Consider the following 21714-nt stretch of genomic DNA (forward strand, 5'->3'; position numbering starts at 1 on the left):
TCTATGGAGGATTTATAGAAACAATACCAAGGTGGCACCAAGGTGGCTATCAATGCTGTTTACAGACAATTTAGAGGAATAAACCCGCAGTAATGCCCGGGCTGGCTTCCCTTGTGGTCCTGGGGCGTAGTGCTCTAATCCTATTGTGACGTGATTGTTTCACCATAAACTGCTCCTCAGAGGCCTGTAATTGGCGTACAGGTTCAAATTAGATTGCTGTGTGTTTAGGAAAGCAGGGGTCATTTCACATCAGCACCTCTCATTAAGAAGCAGGCGATGAAGTTCTCCATTACTGGAAATCTAATGTATATATTATCTTTTATTATAAAGAAAATACTCAGGTATATAGTCACAGACACATGCACACAGACATTACCCATCTTGTCCTTCACCACCACGAGGAGGTGGGCAATGTGAAAATGCAAAACACATTACTGAGAACGGCAATTAAATATTTACCAGCAATGTATCATGGAACACTGGCTTTAGGAGCTAAAAAGGAGAGACAGGAGGGTAATGAATGGATGAAAAAATCCAATGATTTGTTCTACTGTTTTCTAATAATATCATGGCATGACAGTGGAGGCCAAGAAGGTCTCCTGTTATGTCTGTTTTCAGCGTTACTCATGGGTGAACTCGGGTGAGGTCACAGGAGCAAACACCCTCTTCCAATACTTCCTTACTTCTTTTCAAAACCACCAGGTAAGTCTTCAAATCATTGCCAGCAAAATTTATTTAAGGATAAGCTACACACAGTGCAAGGTTACTCTCTGGATCGTTAAAACCTGGGGCAGACAGCACTCCAGTTAAAAGAATAATACAAATTTCACAATCTTCTGCCATCAGTGGAGAGATATTTTTCAAGTCTTCACTTCAGCCTTTTAAAGAATCATAGAGGAGAAGCAATATTTACAAGAGGCTGAAAGTAGAAGAAAATTATATGAGCCAAGAAGAATATAATGTTAGAAAATAAAGAAACAAAATAGTAAAAAAAAAATGAATTGAGACAATATGACGCACACTGAGAGAATCCATAATCAAAACACGCAACGTGGATATGTTAAAGGGTGATGGAGAAGCAAGAAGAAAGAGGTGTTAAGAAGGAAAAGTGGGGAGAGGGCCCGGAGAAAGAAAAGACACTTTCCACTTCAAAAAAGGAAACTAATTTATTTTCAGATAGGTGGAAATTGTGGAATAATGTGGCTTAAGTTTGAGCCTGATGCTAAGAAAGAGGTCAAGTAGTACACACACACACACACACACACACACACACACACACACATGCATATGCACTAGCACACACACAAACTCAAGAATTTCTCTGACATCCAAAATAGCTCTCAGCCATCAGCCATGGAAATGAAGCTGAGAGAGACCAGCACAAGACCCCTGGGTTCAACTACGTCCTGGAAAAAAGAAATGTTGGAATTCTAAACCTCCAATAGTAACCTTAGAATGTGACTTTATTTGGAGATAGGTCTTCACAGAGATCATCAAATTAAAATGAAATTAAAATGAGGTCATTAATGTGGACCCTAATATCGAATGACTCTTGTCCATACACAAAGGATAATTTGGACACAGAGACAGATGTACATACAGGAAGGATGATGATAAAACACACAGGGAGGAGATGGCTGTCCACACGCCAAGAGGAACAGCCTAGAACTGATTGTTCCCTCAAATTCCTCCAAAGAAACCAACCTGGCTGACACATTGACTTTGGACATCCAGGGTCCAGAACTGGGAGACAATGAATTTCTGTTATTATTCAAGCCACCCAGTTTGTTATCGCAGCCCTAGCAAACAAATATGGTCCCTTAGCTAGAGGGTCTGCCTCTCAGTCCTTAGACACTTCATCTTCTCCCAATCTTCCAGGTTCCCCAGGAGTGCCTGCATGAGCTTCCTTTAGATGAACCTCGGGCTGCGGATTATCCGCCTTCGGTACAGCAGCTAGTGAGTTCTATGCTACCTTCTTTTGTGTCTCCATCAAGCAGGCAAATTACCCATTGCCACATGCTTCTGGCTTGCTGTCTTTAGTGATCTATAGTATTCAAAGCTTACTGTGATGCAAGAGCTTCGAGAGGTTCAGAAGTATAATCTCACAATAGCATCCAGCAACACGATGCAAGCCCTGCCCACAAGGGCGAGAGTCACCAACTGAAGAGCTGTCTTCATGCGTATACAGTTTCAGTAGTTTCAATAGGCCTCCTGGTGACATTGTGTTGTTTTCGAACACACCAGCAGAATAGGCAAACCATCTCTGCCATTGTCCCACAGGAAGCGGTATGCACCTGCTGCTGGCTTGTTGGTGGAGCCAATCCGGGATCTTCATACGCTATCGCTATATGCTCTGAGTCCCCGAGAAGCATTCTCCCCAACCCCATCCCACCACCAGCCATCCCCGTGCTAATGTATATCTACTATATAGATAGTATATAGTATGACTTCAGAGAAGGACCTCAAAGTCACATGCTTAGACAATGATCTAAGTGGCAACTGCCAATGAGGAGATTGTATTTTTGGTGTCCTGAAGACATTGATTATAAGTCAGGTCCTCCCTATCTTTTGCCCTGAGAAGCATCGTCGTTTGGCAGAAAAAGGCATAAATAAGATATGTGACCTTGAGACTATCACCCTCATCATCCAGAGCTAATAGGAGGGAATACGACAAAATCCCTAGACCCCTTCTCTGATAATTATATTACTGGTACTTTGGGGGGTTCCTCTTTCCTAAATCCTCTGTGTTTCATTGGCTTGGAGCCATTCCCAAAGTGATCCTTTATCGGTCCTGTCTAGCTTCATCAACGGTTTTCTCCAAGGTGAATGCTTTATAGTAAGTGCTCACGTAGCCCCCTCTGAGTCTCTTTTACAAGTAAAGAGAACGAACACTCTATACCCCATCTGAAACCCTAGCACATCAGTGGTTTAAGCGGATTGCTTTCACCACCAGAAAGCTCTGTTACGTAATGTAACTATTAGGCTCGGCAGGGCTTCATGTGATGATAAATGATAGGTCGCACAAAGTTCATGCCCAATAACAGAAGTTGCACATCAGTATTACCAGAGCTCACACATATGAACGGATGCAGGAGCCATCAATAACTGTGTTGGGTCCTGATAATTATTATTAGCTTAGTAATAGTTATTGCCATCCTTTCTCTTTCTGCTGATTTAGGAAAGAACAACTAATAACAATGAGAGGTCAAATGTACAAACCAAATGATACTCCTTGCTCAGACACATAATGCAGTTTCTAATGAGCTAATAAATGCTGTCTGTGCGTGCGTGCGTGTGTGTGTGAGTGTGTACGTTTGCAGGTGTGTGCTTAACCCAAGAAAATTAAACTTGCTAGGTGGCCAGGGAGTCACCAGCTACAACAGTTTCTTTTCTTCTCTACTAAATCACAGACCTACCATAAGCTTTCTTTGAAACCCTGTGATATAGCAGGGACTAGCTAAAGAATTCCCCTCCCGGCTGCACTTTGAATCTTCTTAAAACCTAATTCAAAGTATTGTCATTCTTTTGTAGACACAAGTCTATAAACTCATTCTCCAGACAGAAGTTTTGAAAGAAGACATGGGGACTTCTGAGACATGAAGGGCTCCTTAGTAATTAAGACAAAAATAAGGATTCCCATACCGGCTCTCTATTACAGATCTGTGAAACAGCTCGATACTGCGCTTCGTTGGGCTGAAGCCCATTCGGGCCATCGAGTTAAAAACCGCTGTATTATTACTCTTTGATGTCTACAGCTTAGTAGCACAAAGCTGGTCTCTGAGCACTTACTCTCTATAAAGACGCTCCAAATGTTTGGCCTTTGGGCTGTAAATATTGTGTCACCATTGATTTTTAACATATAAAGTGTATTTTCCTGAATGTCAAGTATTTTCAAAGTGCACAGCCTCCCAGGAGCACAAAGTAGAAGGAATTAAAGATGGTTTAAAAGGTAGAACTATAAGCAAGTGGGGAAGGAAGAAATGGGGTGAATGAATGTGGACAATATTCCAAGGACTATGTTCTCTTTCATGGGTTAGTTTCAAATGTGACGTGGAAATTTACTCATTGTCACTAAAGATATGTTCGCGTCAACATTATCAGTTCCATTCCTTTATAAAACCAGCCGTTCTGACAATGCACACAGCACTGCCGTGAAACCTTTGTAAGAACTTTATCTCTTTCATTTCAGTATCTCTGTACTCTTCATAGTAAATAGACACAAAACTATTTGAACATGAATAAATTCTATCAAATCTTCTACTTTGCAAACTGTAAAACTAGATTGTAAAGCACCTGCTATCAAATATCCTGATAGGACTTTTATTCAGATTAGAAAACAAAACTATCAGAAAATCATTCTGAGCAGCTGTTTGCACATTCAAAAGTCTACCAAACATCACCTTCATTTCTTGGCAAAGTTGAACATAGTCGGATTTAAAGCAAATAAAGTGTCATTTTCCTGTTTCTTTATAAGTTAGGAGAAATGTCCTGAGCTGTGTCCCAGACCCACAGTGGATCGCCTTCCTCTTTCTTTATCAGCCTCCTGTGCCAAGTCATAATCGGACCATCAAGTTCAGTTTCTGACCTCCTAGATGCAAGCGGAGACGTCCATTGGGACTTGGAAGAGCTGGGGGAGCTATTCTCTTTCTCTCAGTCAATCAGACAGATGCAGCCGAAGTTAGGAAAATCTCCTTATACAAAGCATTCTTAATTTGCATTTGTCTGTGTGTGAAGCTAAAAGAAATAATGGTTTTGTCCCCATCTTTAAAAAGAAGTGATAAATGTCACCAGGCAAACCTTCCAATCCCTCACTGCTTTACAAAACTTGATATATCAATATATAATGCAAATAATTACCAATTGCAATCTAGTTTAACATGCACACTTGTATCTTATTAAATATCTAAAGAAATAAAATTGCAAAACCAGAGCATTGCTGGAAGAAACCAGAAGAAAGTCTAAGGGAATAGATTTTTAATAAGCAAACACGTCAACTTGCTGATATAAAAGGTGGGGAGTGAGAGCCAGAGGTACTCCTGCGGGCTTCATGCATATTGCCCTGCTCTGCTATTATCAGGCTGCAGTGGTTTGCCAGGGACTTTCAGGGTGACCGGTTTTTATTCTGATCATCCATTTATTCCATTGCCCCCTCACACCCCTATCTTCTATCTCCTATAACTGCTCCTGACCATCCCTGATTAATTGGGAAAATGCATGATATTTATCCTTGAACTATTATCTCGCAATAAATATTCATATTACTGAATCGTGCTCTATCTATGCTTAATACTACATCCATGCCTGTGTTCTAAGGATGTGTTTAAGACTGCTAATAAAAATCAGGTTGGCTACTTTTAACTCCATACAAAATGCAAAGGAATTCACTGTGACTCTGTTCAGTGTAAGTCAGCCAGTACTAATTGGGCTCTCTTCATATCCTCAGCTAAATGCTGAGGCAGGTCACCAAAGGAAATGAGCCTTTGCCAAGGAATAAGGAAATCTCAGTCCCATCTCTGCTACAGAGCCACTGCATAACCTTTGGCCCACCATCTCTCTGGCCCTCAGTTTTTAAAATTAAAACAACTAGCTTGTGCAGACGTTATGATTTCCCCAGTATTTCAAATCATTCCTGTGTCTTCTGAGCCTTTAAGACTGTGTGGTTTTTGTTATACTCAGTGTTGCAGGCATATGAGGCAGGGACACAGGAAAATAAAGAATAATACTGAGAGACAAAATGATAAACAATATATATTTGTTCATTGTTGGGTCACAAAAGAGAAATCTGAGGTCAAACAATGAACAAATCTATGTTGTTTATAGTTATGGGACTATAAGTACAGTATTTTTAAGAAAGGGGAAATATTCACTTTTACATCCATTTTCTTCAGAAACCTGGCTATGTGCACACACAAGCAGTCCGAAACACTGATGATAATAAATTTTATCCAAAATTGTGTTAAAATATTGATAATGCAAAAGCCATTTTTTAGAAGTTTTAGGACATTTTAGGTTTTTTTTCTTAGTTGCAATAAGAAAAGCTTCTCTCTCTAAATGGGCGTAAAACAAAAATCATAAACCAAAATTCTATTTGATGTGTTTGTAAAGAATGACAGACAATCCCCAAAGTGAACAATGAATAATCCCCAAAGAGTTTCCTTTGGAGTTAATCCAAGGGCTTTCTTCCAACTACTGTTGAAAAGTATTAAAAATTATAGATATGATATGGCAATTTAACTATGAAAACAATCACAGGCTGGGGTTAAAATGGAATAAAAATGAAGTGATACTGTATTAGTGTAATTTTATTTCAACATTAATTATTTCTCCAGTACAATGATCACTAAGAATCTACACATATTCCAGAATGAGCATCTTAAAATTCAATTCCCTTTCGGGAATTTGTAGTCATTTAGATCCACAGTTTGATAGCACATTGCCTTTCTCACACCACTTTGTGGACCACGTTTGATTATCTGTTAACAATATATTTGTACACGGTTTACGAACACACCTCTCATTTGATCACATTGGATAAAGTAAACAAACATTGTTTACCTATACTCTCCTAATTTCATGGTTAATATTAAAAGCTAATATCCATTCATTTGTTCATTGATCCCTAACTTTGTGCCAGGAATTGTTAGAGGAGCCATGGCTACAACCGAAACAGAAGAAATTCCTTGCCTTCTGGCAACTTACATTCCAGTGTCAGGAAGGCAAATCATAAGCACAAAAAACACAAAAACTGACAAGTTCTATGTTTTAAAGTGGCAGTACCTGTATTGGACTATTTTTCTTTATATAATGGGTCCAGTCTTGGTTATGAATAATACATCTTGCTTCCACAAAGCGTTCAGACACTGATCTAATTAGACTCACTTCTGAGGTCTTCCTATAGTTCACGCATCAAACACAGGCCTTCAGGCAGCTGTGCTTGGGTCTATAGGCACGAGACGTTAAAGAAACGAGCACAGTCATACTAACACTGCCCTCCCTCCCTTACAGATGTAGGATGACAGGGACTGCCCACGGCGTTCTAATTACACAGTATTTAGTAGTCAGGGTCTAGCACACACCTGCCAGACTTGAGAAGAGAGATATTGCACCCGGGTTTGTATCCTACCCAGTGACCCAGCTGGAAGCCAAGTTCTAAAGATGCCGGTGGTGGTATAAGAACCACGTGCCTTCAAAGTTCAGTTGGAGGTCGCTGGAATTCTCCCCCTGGAGGGGCAGGTACAGTCTCCTACGCCATGGTCCCTCATCCCACAAGGATCCGCCAGTACCTTGAAGCTGAGCGTAGGCTTCTGCCACAAACATCTTGGAATTAGAAACATGATTTACAAAGCCAGACGACTACACTCCTCACCTGAACAAATACCCGAAGGGTTTCCAAATGAGGGATGCAGGTGGTTTCCAGAAGAGATAAAGCCTGGTGGAGAATTACACACCACTCTGAAGTACCGCAAATACATAGCTTTGAACATCAAATAACGGGTGCATTTTAGATGGCCCCTCAAATTTAGAACTGAACACATTAAATCATAAGTATTCAAGTAAAAATGTAAATTTCACAATGACCTGGAGAAATCCATTTTCCAAATGAAAAATTAACCAATATTTTTCCAAGAAGATAAAGTTTAAATCAACACGTCTGCTCTGGTTGCCTCCAGTTTTGCAGATCAAGTTCTCTGTTACTAACACTTTAGATCCGTACTATGATACTTTTTAAAAACACTATCTCAGAGGAGCGCCTGGGTAGCTCAGTCGGTTAAGCATCCGACTTTNCAAGAAGATAAAGTTTAAATCAACACGTCTGCTCTGGTTGCCTCCAGTTTTGCAGATCAAGTTCTCTGTTACTAACACTTTAGATCCGTACTATGATACTTTTTAAAAACACTATCTCAGAGGAGCGCCTGGGTAGCTCAGTCGGTTAAGCATCCGACTTTGGCTCAGGTCATGATCTCACGGTTAGTGGGTTCGAGTGGGTTCGAGTCCCACATCAGGCTCTGTGCTGACAGCTAGCTCAGAGCCTGGAGCCTGTTTCGGATTCTCTCCCTCTCTCTCTGACCCTCCCCTGTTCACACTATCTCTCTCTCTCTCTCTCTCAGAAATAAATTTTAAAAAACCATTTTTAAAAAGTTTAAAATACTGTCTCAGATAAAATTCTTGGAAAAGAAATCCACAAAAATGAATCTGCTTCCAGACTGTCAGAGCAAACAGGAAAAAAAAATCAAATTCATTTGCTTATTGCATATGCCTGCTGTGTTAATCTGATAATAATAGGAGATATAAATAATTAACTGCTACCTCATATGCCACTTTGTAGGTAGAAATCGGGAGTCTCATTTTGCCCATGATCAAGTTAATGAAGCAGAACCATACAAAACCTAAAATTCATTTTGTTTCCTTCCAATTTAGGGAATGCAAATCCCCAAACGGCTCCTTCTAAACTCTTATCCCTTGAATTTTTATCTATTTGTCTGTATAGCCCTTGTTTGTCATTTTACCTATAAAATATTACTTTGGAAATATTTCAAATTTAAAAATTAGGGACCAAGGAAGACCTGAAATATTATTGAGCCTATGCCCCCTGCCTTGTAGCAATGTCTCTCCTCAAACAACACCCCAGACAACTTTATATTTATCCCAATTTAAAGACATTCACTGAAGGCGATTCTAAACTTCCCTCTCTGGGAAACTCAATTCAGCATTTAACAATTTTGTGATCTGAAAGATACACACTTCATTGAACTCAAACCATGTTACTGTAATGTTTGATCTGTTTCCTCTGGTCTCTCCTTATGGACAGAAAATGGCAACTATCACGTTCTGTGTAAATCCTACAATCAGGACATGGCCAGACACCTCTTCTTCCCCCCTCCCCCCCATTGCAAATGTTCCAGTTTTACTAAACTCCTTGTCTCATGTTCTTNCTAAAGATGCCGGTGGTGGTATAAGAACCACGTGCCTTCAAAGTTCAGTTGGAGGTCGCTGGAATTCTCCCCCTGGAGGGGCAGGTACAGTCTCCTACGCCATGGTCCCTCATCCCACAAGGATCCGCCAGTACCTTGAAGCTGAGCGTAGGCTTCTGCCACAAACATCTTGGAATTAGAAACATGATTTACAAAGCCAGACGACTACACTCCTCACCTGAACAAATACCCGAAGGGTTTCCAAATGAGGGATGCAGGTGGTTTCCAGAAGAGATAAAGCCTGGTGGAGAATTACACACCACTCTGAAGTACCGCAAATACATAGCTTTGAACATCAAATAACGGGTGCATTTTAGATGGCCCCTCAAATTTAGAACTGAACACATTAAATCATAAGTATTCAAGTAAAAATGTAAATTTCACAATGACCTGGAGAAATCCATTTTCCAAATGAAAAATTAACCAATATTTTTCCAAGAAGATAAAGTTTAAATCAACACGTCTGCTCTGGTTGCCTCCAGTTTTGCAGATCAAGTTCTCTGTTACTAACACTTTAGATCCGTACTATGATACTTTTTAAAAACACTATCTCAGAGGAGCGCCTGGGTAGCTCAGTCGGTTAAGCATCCGACTTTGGCTCAGGTCATGATCTCACGGTTAGTGGGTTCGAGTGGGTTCGAGTCCCGCATCAGGCTCTGTGCTGACAGCTAGCTCAGAGCCTGGAGCCTGTTTCGGATTCTCTCCCTCTCTCTCTGACCCTCCCCTGTTCACACTATCTCTCTCTCTCTCTCTCTCAGAAATAAATTTTAAAAAACCATTTTTAAAAAGTTTAAAATACTGTCTCAGATAAAATTCTTGGAAAAGAAATCCACAAAAATGAATCTGCTTCCAGACTGTCAGAGCAAACAGGAAAAAAAAATCAAATTCATTTGCTTATTGCATATGCCTGCTGTGTTAATCTGATAATAATAGGAGATATAAATAATTAACTGCTACCTCATATGCCACTTTGTAGGTAGAAATCGGGAGTCTCATTTTGCCCATGATCAAGTTAATGAAGCAGAACCATACAAAACCTAAAATTCATTTTGTTTCCTTCCAATTTAGGGAATGCAAATCCCCAAACGGCTCCTTCTAAACTCTTATCCCTTGAATTTTTATCTATTTGTCTGTATAGCCCTTGTTTGTCATTTTACCTATAAAATATTACTTTGGAAATATTTCAAATTTAAAAATTAGGGACCAAGGAAGACCTGAAATATTATTGAGCCTATGCCCCCTGCCTTGTAGCAATGTCTCTCCTCAAACAACACCCCAGACAACTTTATATTTATCCCAATTTAAAGACATTCACTGAAGGCGATTCTAAACTTCCCTCTCTGGGAAACTCAATTCAGCATTTAACAATTTTGTGATCTGAAAGATACACACTGCATTGAACTCAAACCATGTTACTGTAATGTTTGATCTGTTTCCTCTGGTCTCTCCTTATGGACAGAAAATGGCAACTATCACGTTCTGTGTAAATCCTACAATCAGGACATGGCCAGACACCTCTTCTTCCCCCCTCCCCCCCATTGCAAATGTTCCAGTTTTACTAAACTCCTTGTCTCATGTTCTTGTCTGAAAATCCTGACCTGCCACAAACCATTATGGATTCATAGCAGTAATATATTTATCTCTTCAAGCTTATTTCACCCAGAAATCCTGTTTCTAATATTAAGAATTAGATATTAAGAATAAGATATTAATATCTTAATTAGATATTAAGAATTAGAGTGTGTACAATTTAGTTCAGAAGCAGAAACTCCCATAAAGATGGGTCCCCTAAGGGTATTTCTAGATTTTTCTGCATGTGACCTATAGAATGATCTCTGGCACCATGGACAATGCCCTAGTCTAGATGGACTCATTAAAGGCAAGGTCAAATCTCTCCTTTAGTCAATGAATGTACTGGGTTTCAGATTTTAGTGTAAGAATCACTAGGAAGCTTGTGAACAGTGTAGATTCACCTCACTGTAGCACCCCTCACCACCCCCATTTCTGAAATGCTAGATCTGAATCAGAACCCGGAATCTTCATTTTTTAGTAGTTTATTGTCAAGTTGGTTTCCATATAACACCCAGTGCTCATCCCCACAAGTGCCCTCCTCCATGCCCATCACCTCCTTCCCCTCCCCCCACCTCCATTCTCGTGGTTCATCGTGGTTCATACAACACCCAGTGCTCGTCCCAATCAGCGCCCTCCTCAGTGCCCATCACTCACCTCTCCTCTCCCTCATGCCCCATCAATCTTTAACAGAGAGCAATCTGAGGGTTGATGGGGGGTGAGGGAGAGGGGAAAACGGACGATGGGCATTGAGGAGGGCACTGGCCGGGATGAGCACTGGGTGCTGTATGCCAAGCGATAAACCACAAGAATCTACCCCAAAAACCAAGAGCATACTTTACACGTTGTACATTAGCCAATTTGACAATAAACTATATTTTAAAAAAAAGACAGAAAAGGGCAGAGGCCTTTTTAACAAGCCTCTCTCCACAACACCAACTCCCTTGCCCCAATGATACTGCGGCACATCTTCTGGGAATTACACTTGAGAAGGTGTTTCCTCGAGCTGCCATTATCTTTTTCTTCTAAATTGGCCAGAAGCAAGATGTGATGTGAATTTAGAAATCACAGACAAGTGGGGCGCCTGTGGCTCAGTCGGCTAAGCGTCCGACTTCAGCTCAGGTCATGATCTCATGATTTGTGGGTTTGAGCCCCACGTCGGGCTCTGTGCTGACAGCTCAGAGCCTGGAGCCTGTTTCAGATTCTGTATCTCCCTCTCTCTCTGAACCTACCTTGCTCATGCTCTCTCTCTCTCTCTCTCTCTCTCAAAAATAAATAAAACATTAAAAAAAAAAAAAGGAATCACAGACAAGGAAAGTTTTGTGGATACACTGTAGGAAGCAAAAAGCTTAGTGGGACCCTCTCAGTGCAGGTACCTCATTTTATTTACACTTCTGTGTGCATTCACTCATTCAATCTTCCACATGTTCAACCCCAACTAACAGCTTCTTGGGTTTCAGGGTCAAAAAGCCAGAGCCTCAGGGTGGAGATAGGTTCTGACGCATGCCACATAAGGTCCCTTGATAACCAATGAGCAGCGTAAATAGTAAATATTGTTGTATTGCTGTATAGGAACTCGAGTAAGTTACAAATTAGTATGGGATGGGCAGTCTAAAAAGTCTTCAAAAACCATTTAGCCATTCACCAAATATTTATTGAATGCCTACCATGTGAATCTATTAATAAAAAATTGTTGAGTACTTTGTCTCAAAGGGCAATTCCCTGGCAATATAACATACTAAGTCATTCTACTCATTCACTTGTGAAATATTTATTGAGCATTTACTACATACTCAACAGCCAATTAAGTGGGAAAAATACAAAGATAAATTCCTTCAGCCACAAATATTTATGGGATTGCCTACTGTGTACGAAGCACTTTTCTAGGCACTAAAGATTCATCAGTGAACAGCCTTAACAAAGATCCCAGCCCTTACGGGGTTCACACTCTAAAGTGTACACTCAGGGTGCACAGCAAGAATGAAGGGTTTATAAAAGTCAGCAAAATATGTAGGATTATGTTAGTGATAAGAGCCATGGAAGAAAATCAAACAGGAAAAGGAATAAAGAATGACAGAGGTGGGCCAGAGTTGTGATCATAGGTGGCCAGGGAAGACTTCACTGAGATGACCCTTTGGTAAAAACCCGTAGAGTGGGGAGGGAGTCCGTCATGCGGGCACCATGGGGGAGAGCATGCCAGGCCAAGGGAACAGCAGGTGCAAAGACTCAGAGGAGAAACATTGCCTAGAGTGTTTGAGGATTAGTGAGGAGGAGGAAGCAAGAGGGTGAGTAATAGAAGCTACAATAACTGACACAGGCACGGGCCTTGGAGGATGTTCCAAGGACTTTGGATTTTACTCTGAGTGACACTGAGAATCACTGATATGTTCCAAGCATGGAAGGGTGTGGTCAGACTTCCCCTGGAGAATTCTTCCTATGGGGATTTTGGCTGCGGTGCTGTGAAGAGCATGGGGTGAAGGTCTGGGAGAGGAGACATTACAAGCAGTGAGAGGGGTTAGAACAATTGAAGTGAGAGATGCAGGCAGGCTGCACCAGGAGCATTGCAGTGAGGGTAAGAAGTGGTCTGATGTGATTTTGTGGCCAGAACCAAACATTCGCTAATGAATTGGCCATAAGGTGTGAGGGGAAAGAAAGGTATTAAGGATGACTCCAAGTTTTTAAGCCCAAAAGTCCAAAGTTGCCAGTAACTCAGAATATTAATAAATGATAGGAGAAGCAAGTCTGGAGAGATCAGGAGATCCATTTCTGGACGTGTTATGTGTGAGGCATCTATTAGCACATCCAGCTAAAGAAAAAAAAAAAGGTGACTTCTCTCCAAAGTGGAATAAAAAACCTGTCCCTTCATCTGATTGGTCCAATTTGGTCACTTGTCCACCAGAGCCCACCAACAAGGGGTACCAGGGGGATGTCAAGAGCCCGTTGGCTTCTCAGGGCACCCCTCAAGTGACATGCGGGCTGTGGGGAGGAGAGGAGGCCAGAACAGAAATTTCTGTTCGGAAGGAAGAAGAGAGGAGCAGCCTCTGGGCAGGCAATCAACAGTAACCAAGATGGCCAGAAATAATGTAGCCTTTAGTCCTAACGCAAAAAACCGATCCAGAGAAAAAATTTCAGTAACACAAATTTTGTTGTGTTTAGAACACTCACCAGTTACCTAATTTGCAACATTTAATCACTAAAAACAATCCTTTATTGAGCATTTCTCTTAGTTGGGTTATCGCTTGGTTCCATTTTCAACAGCCCTTCTCCACCTTAGATTGTAAAGCCCTTGTGTGTCTTCTGCTTTATCTGAGGTTCCCCCCCATGACATCCTGTCCATTACTTTACATCCAGCAGGCACCGAACCATTGGACTGGCTGCTAAATTCTAGCCAATTGGTGCCTTCCTGCTTGGCCTTTTGGCTAAGAGCAAGCACAGCATCCCTGTAATTGGTGTGACATCTTCTGTCCAGGGAGTCCACCCTATCCTGGCAGGAAGACAAACCCTACAGGCTCATTACCAAGCATGTGGATTTCAATTAATAATGCCTATGATTAGCACAGAGCAATTTTTATCTAATATAGATATTATGTAGTCTGAAAAACTATCTCAAAAAAATCTAAAAACATACAGAGAAAGCAAGCATATCTTCAATGGTTGAAACACACACACACACACACACACACACACACACACAGAGTCACAAAATTAAGATCTCCTTGGATAAGGTGAGTATATTTCAAAGAATTCCGGCATGATCTAAGACAATTCTGGTCTGAAGTATTGTCAAAGGCAATGAGGCTGGTGAGTAAATAAGGTAAATAAGTAAATAACCCTGCCACCTCTATGTCCTTTTATAATAACTGTAGCTATAGAACACTAAAGAAGCGCAATAGAAGTTTGTAATCACACTTTTTTTCCCTGATGGATATTGTTACAGGAGAGTGACAGTTGTTCAATTGTCTGCTATTGACCTGATGTGCTCAGATTGATTTGGAGAAAAAAAAGCCCCAAGTGCGTTTTTGCTGACTCAAAGGAAATTTCCATTAAAATTAAGAATTTGTATATGCTTCAGTGAATGCAGTAGTTTATATTCTCCACCTCGTTTGTCTACTTAGTTATTAATCTTTAAGAAGCTGATTAAGTAGTCTGGTTCAAGGGTGTAATTTGATTCTTAAAAAATAAAAAGGAATAAGGTAGAAATTGTAAGGCCATCCGCATTATTATATATCTTTTGCAACATAGGAATGCAAAGAATATTGTTGTGGAACACTAAGTATTACAAAATAAAACACTTTCAATAATTCCCTAAGCATCCTTAGGTGATGTTTTTACACATCTAGGTCATTTCCTAATTACTGTTCCACAATTTTTAGAGGATAATATTTAGTAGCTAGTCCCTAAAAGTATTTTAAAAGTTTAAGGTTTTTCACGATACTTTATTTAATTACTCTGAGGCCATCCACATATCCCTGGGTTAAATAATGGCCCACATGGACTATATTAACGCTTCAACAGGAGCAGAGTTACTGCAAGTAACTGAAATGCAAAAATAAACCCTAACTTAGTGGATATTTATGACTCCCCCACACTGTATGTTAACTAACTAGAATTTAAATAAAAATTTGAAAGGAAAAGAAAAAAAAGGAAACAGACAAATAAATAAAAATAAAACTCTCCCAAACAAAATTTTTGATCAGACTTGAAACAAGTTAATAACACTAATAACACTAACAATAATTTTAATGCTTTTACTTGCTTTACATCAATCATCTCATTTATTTTCTCATATCAACGAAATGAATAAGTATTGTTATCTCTTCTTCATAGATTAGCAAATAGGCTCAGACAGATTATGTTGCTCACTCATGATTTCCCCTCATCTTCTGCATTAAGCATGTCCAGCATCTTAATGAATGGCACAATCAAAGAGCAGGTATGTCATGGCCAACGGCTTCTGAAGAATTAGACGCAAGAGCAATAGTCTGCAGTTCAATAGTGGAGAAACTGAGACAGGAATGAGGAAAGCAGTTTGCCAGCATATGGGTTTTAGCTCCTATTACTTTATGTGAGCTGAAGAACCTGAGCTTCAGTGAGACTATGCAGTGCCCCACACCCCCTCTAAGGAGCATCTTTCTCCAGTCTGGCATATCATAGATGCTACTTAATTTAGGGAGAATAGTATTTCTTCCTGGTCTTGATGAGAATGAAGACTTAAAACTTGGGCTAAAAGTTATCACGTGGATTAAGGATAAAAATGCAAAATCATAATTATGAGGATGATAGTAAAAATCATTAAAATGTTAAGAAAATACTTAAACAGTTTTGAGGGAACGGGATGGTTTTTTAAAACACAGCCTTAAAAAGAGGCTCTTAAAGAGACAGCTCAATAACTTTGGTGACATAAGAATTCAAAAGAGGAAAGAGAGTTAAAAGAAAAGCACTATTAACAAGGTTAAGGAGAAATAGGTAGGCAGGGGAAAATATTAAGCAACAAATATGATTGACAAATCGTTAATTTCCTTACTATAGAAAGAGTTCTTGTACACCATTAGGAGAAAAAAATGTTCAGTTCCTTCCCAGACATACACATGTACAAAGAGTTAAGGACATAAACAGGCAAATAAAATCACTGTAAATGGCCAAGAAATATAAAATTTTTAATGCCCACCTTCACCAATAATAACCAAATAAATGCAAACTCTAATTAGAATATCTATTGTCTCTATCAGTTGCATAATAAAGACATAAAAGCATTTTTATGATTCATTCTTCCCTTTTCACTCAGAGACAGAATTAAGCTCTGTTTTTATAAAGTCCTTTAAGCTTCAGCAAGCACAATGCTGAATTAGAAACTTTACACTAAAGTAATTTGAAATAAAACACTTGCATTAACATAAGCAGAGTGTCCACATCTAAAATTATCCCCTTAACACCTCTCCAAAGTGATATCTGTTTAGTTGTTTTGACTTCTTAAAAAATATCATTGGTCTGCTTTATAATGTCTTTTAACAGATTTTTCTCCTAAAATACATGGTGCCTTGGGAACTACAAAAAGTGAAAACTGGGAGGAGCCTTCATATATTATGTGGTGATCTCCATATATTACACACACACACACACACACACACACAGTCACAAAATTAAGATCTTCTTGGATAAGGTGAGGACATTTTGAAGGATTCCAGCATCATCTAGGACAATTCTGGTCTGTATATTGGTCTCTTCCCTTAGATCTGAATATTTACATATATATTTAAGTCATTTTTATGTAAAGACTGAATCTACTACCAAACCAAGTATAAGTGCTTAATGTTCTCTGATCCACAAAAACCATCAGATGAAAAGCACATGGACTTCCAAATAGGAAGGACCTGACTTTAAATACTGTCTGTGTGTTTAGAGACAGCCTTTGTGCACAAGCTTTGTGGTGTTGGGCAAGGTATCTAAAGCTTGATTTCTTTATGTGCAAATTAGAATTGTAGCACTTTCTTACACAGGTTTACAAAGCTTGCAATGTGTCTGGCACATGCTAGGCACTCACTAAACAGTAGCTGTTGTTAATGGACCAGGTGAGAAATGATGGCTTTATATACATGACTGTAATGGATTAAACCATGACCCCTCAAAAGATATGATCAAGTCCTAATTCCCAAAGCCTGTGAATTTATTTGAAAGGGGAGTCTTTGTAGATGTACTCAAATTAAGATGAGGATGTATGGGAACAAGGTAAGCCCCAAATCCAATGAGTGATGTCCTCCTAAGAAGCACACGGAACACAAAGAAAGACACAGACACCCGAGAGAAAGCCATGTGAAGGTAGAAGCAGAGATTGGAGTGATGCAGCTATGAACCGAGGAATACCAAAGATTTCCAGAAACCACTAAAAACTAGGTAGAGGCAAAGAAGGATTCTTCCCTAGAGCATTCAGAGGGAGCACAGCCCTGCAGACATCTTGATTTTGGGCTTCTGGATGCCAGAACTGTTAAAGAATAAATTTATGTCATCTTAAACCACTTTGTTACTGCAGCCCCAAGAAACCGATACAGTGATTTAGCCCAAATCCTTACTCAGGTTTTTGCATCTGTGTTAAGGCTCTACATAATAATGATATCAGTCAACAGATTAGGTCCATTAGAATGTCTTTTTAAGTATTTTTAAGTGTATTTATTTATTTTGAGAGAGAGAAAGAGAGGGAAAACATGCCCACAGGAGCACACAGGAGCAGGGGAGGGGCAGGCAGATCCTCACACCAGGCTCCATCTTGGGATCTCACAGACCCTGGGATCACGACCTGAGCCGCCTAAATCAAGGGTCAGTCACTTAATCGCCAGGGCCACGCAGGCACCCCAGTAGAATTCCTTTTGAAGGGTATCCAGCACATCACCATGGATAGGTAGGCACACTGACATGAGGTTGATGGCACTAATATAGTTAAAGACAAAATGTACAAAACAACAACAAAACCAAAAAACCTTTTGCCCATGACATCAAAATAATTCAAGCAAATTTCAAAGATTGGGTGTTGAAGGATGTACTAATTAACTTCATTTTACATCTTTGCATATGAAACTGTACGCATCATTCTCACTTCTTGAAAGTCACAGAAAGGATGGTCAGTTCTCTCAAAAGCCGTATTCTAAAAATTGATTCTATCTTTAAAATAAAACTAATAAAAGAATTAGAGCTAAAGGAAATCAACCCCATAACGGTGACTGATGCTGACTGACTGATAGACATTAACAAAAGCAAAGGGAAAAAGAAATCTATAATACAGATTCCACTCAAAGGTTTTTGGTTGGTTGGTTTTGTTTGTAGAGGAAAATGGAATATTGCATTCTTTATGCAGGTAAGTTTATGAAACTCCACCTTATACTGACATTTTGTTTTCTGTTTTGCTTCCTGCTAAAGCCAAAATGAGAGAACCTCAAATATTTTAGAATCGATTTTGGCAATTGTTTTACTGTTTTTTTAAAAAAAATCCTTTAAGGATAAATCTCCCCACAGAAGATAATCTTTGAGTCCCAGACCAATTAAGTGTTCTGCTGAGTTTAAGCCACAATAGTTTTGGACTTTAGGAAAATGTTAATACCAGCACTAAAATTTATTCTGTTAATTGCTCTAATAATCAATAAGTAATTTTCATTCTAAACTAGGTTCTCTATGTGACTTAAATAAACCAACCAAAGATCATTTACATCTCAATAACAATTCCTAATAATGTCACATCATTAAATTCCACCCTGGTTCTCAATAATGTCAGTTAGTGACCAATAAAGGGACTTATTACCTTGGTCAGATCCTCAGGGGCATAAAGTGAACCAATGGGTGAAGGATTTTCTTGTTACACCATGATACCGAGTGACCCTTTCTTCTCCCGGGACTTCTGCCATGATCTAGTTGCAGACTGGCATTTTTCTTTTCATTTTCTCTCTCTCCCCTGCCCTCTCTCGCCTCTTCTCCCTTCTCTCCTCGCTCTATCACATCTTCTTTCTCTCTCTCTCCCTCTCTTCCTTTCCTTCCTTCCATATTTGCTTTCAAATAGGATAGTTTTAATCCTACCATTGGCAAAAATGCATAAAAGGACGAATCTTCCGTATTCTACTGCTCATTGTATATGACCAATAGAAAGGGCAAACATTTTAAGAAAACCTCTGGACACTGGGTCCTTTACACTGAAAAAAATACATAAGAGGGAGTAGATATTTGGGAATTATCTGTGCCTATAGTTTAGTAGAGATATTCTATTTGGACATTATTTCTAAGAGAAATATTTTGGGTGTAGGTTTCCAGCTTAGTTATTTATATTGGCCAAATTAAATAGTCACTAGCTTCTTCAGCCTGTGCCACAGAGTTGGCAATGATGTAGAATTCACCGTGTATCAGTAAAACGTGTTCATATGGCTAAAAATGCATATAACTGAAATAGTGAAAATCATAACTATTTTAAGATACATTTTTAACAATGCTTTTGTGACACCAATACACTTGCTGAAGATATTGAAATTTTTATGTTAATTAAACAACCCCTAACCACTCCGTACATTTCAGATATGTACACTTTGTAATTACCTCCATTATTGAAATAGCTGGCTTGATTTATCCCTGCCACAGTAACATCGTAGCTTCTGTTATTTTTGTCTTTGGAAAAACATAGGTCCCAGCGAGGGAATATAAAACTATTACTGTAAATTAAATATTAAAGCTAACTTATTTTTGCATAAGAATGCTGTCAAATAATGGTAATAACTGTTGCTAAGATAGAAACTATTTTTTGGCCTTTTTTTTGGAAGCACAAATTAAAATCCAATTTTCAGTTCTTTTGGTAAATTGCATGTAGTTAGTGTGTATAGTTTTACTGATGGTAGTAGCTTAAGGGGGAGCTATTATAGTCTTAGTTTAGCGATTAAGAAATACAACATTTGTTGAAGGGCTAGGCCTTTTAGTCTAGAATGGATTAGCACTTGATCCTTCCTTAAGCATTTTTATACAGGAGTGCATTATCCTTGGAGCCACCCTGGGCTCCATGCCTCATTAGCTTGGGTGTTAGATAAATCAAAGGCAGCCTCCGAGACAAAGATAAGCAAACTGCAGGCCAGCAAGATGATGATGTATGGATCCAGGAGGCTAATAGGAAAGTATTGACAGGAAAATGGTGTGCTTATCCTGCAATCACTGCATATTGCAATGAGAGCTCCCAAAAGCAGATGGGATACACTTCAGGGAATGTGCAGCTACAAGACTGTTAGGCAGAAATGGATCCTGTGTTTTAAATTCTAACAAGAACTTAGTTTCTTTTCAGCAGCAATTCAAATGCATTAGAACGTGCAAGGGCATGGGCCACAGCAAACTCTAAAGAGAGTTAATCCCATTTCAGAAGAGCAAGTACCGGAATTATTATTTCCATTCCAGGAGAGTTTTTTTCTTGCCAATATAATCTTTATGGAGCAAGGAATAAACACTTGCTTGTGCTTTCCGTGATTATATCTGTTCTATCAGTTTTTAATGCACCGTGAAGTTTGCTTCTTGATACTTCTGCAAGAATCAAAATGAACACCACCTGGGAAATTTTAATATGGAGAAAGAAATATATATATGTGTATACACACCCATATATATAAAGAAATATAGAAGTGTGTATACATATATATATGCACATATATATACATAATGTGTTCTGTAGCTAAATAACACTTTCAGATTTCTTATCTACCATCAATATCTTAAACTAATATCTTCAACTTTTAAGGTTATGTACAGTCTTATGCTCAGAGTTTTCTGAAATGAGAATTTTTTCCCCCTCTCTTTTGGGAACCATGCATTTGGTACATTTTTAAAACTAATTCAGCCATTTGTAAAATTGAAAAAATTAGTGTAAAAAAAATCACAATATACTGACCCTATCCATTAGAATCACACATTCAGAGAAACATTCATTAATACTCATTTGACTCATTCGGGGTACTGCTGTGGGTGGAAGGTTAAGTAACAGAATTGATTTTCCAAATCATGATGTAGTTGTTCAACCTTTTTCTTCCCGGGCTCAAAATAGGACTCGTTGATTTACTCTAAATGATGGGATAGTCAACTGTTTTTCTGAAATAAGAGCAGCCATGAGTTCTCTGGTTCAACTCTTTTATTTCCAGGACCATGGGAACCAAACCTATTTATCCAAATGATGACCTGGCAGTTAGGAGAACTCGGCCCCAAGGGCCTGGGTGGTTTTGCATGGCACACGTGCTAACTAACGTACCACGATTCTGAGGGAAGTGGGTGTGCTTTGGACTCGGGACACTCTATTATAATGATAGGTGAGGATCTGATTGCAGTCAGGAAGTGAGCCCGAACCACACAGATAGGCTGAGAGAAGAAATCACAGGAGGACAGCCCTGCAAATTGGGGACCATAACTTACGGTAATTGATGTGTTAATTTTGCAGCTACTGGGATGTTCCACGTCATTCTCTAAAACCCTAAGCGTTCCCCACATTAAAGGCACAAGGGTACGGTATCTCGTATACTATACACGTGAGTTTAGCAAAATTTACTATTGGAACAGGCAATGTATCCTAATTCATGATAGACCTTTCATTTCTGTTTCTGAATCTCTTGTTCAAAGGTAACTAGAGACAGGTGAAGACTTTGAAGTTTAATTGCATTTTCAGGGATGGAGTAAA

Source organism: Crocuta crocuta, unplaced genomic scaffold (assembly GCF_008692635.1).
Source record: "Crocuta crocuta isolate KB4526 unplaced genomic scaffold, BGI_CrCroc_1.0 scaffold189, whole genome shotgun sequence".
In the NCBI taxonomy this organism is placed as follows: domain Eukaryota; kingdom Metazoa; phylum Chordata; class Mammalia; order Carnivora; family Hyaenidae; genus Crocuta; species Crocuta crocuta.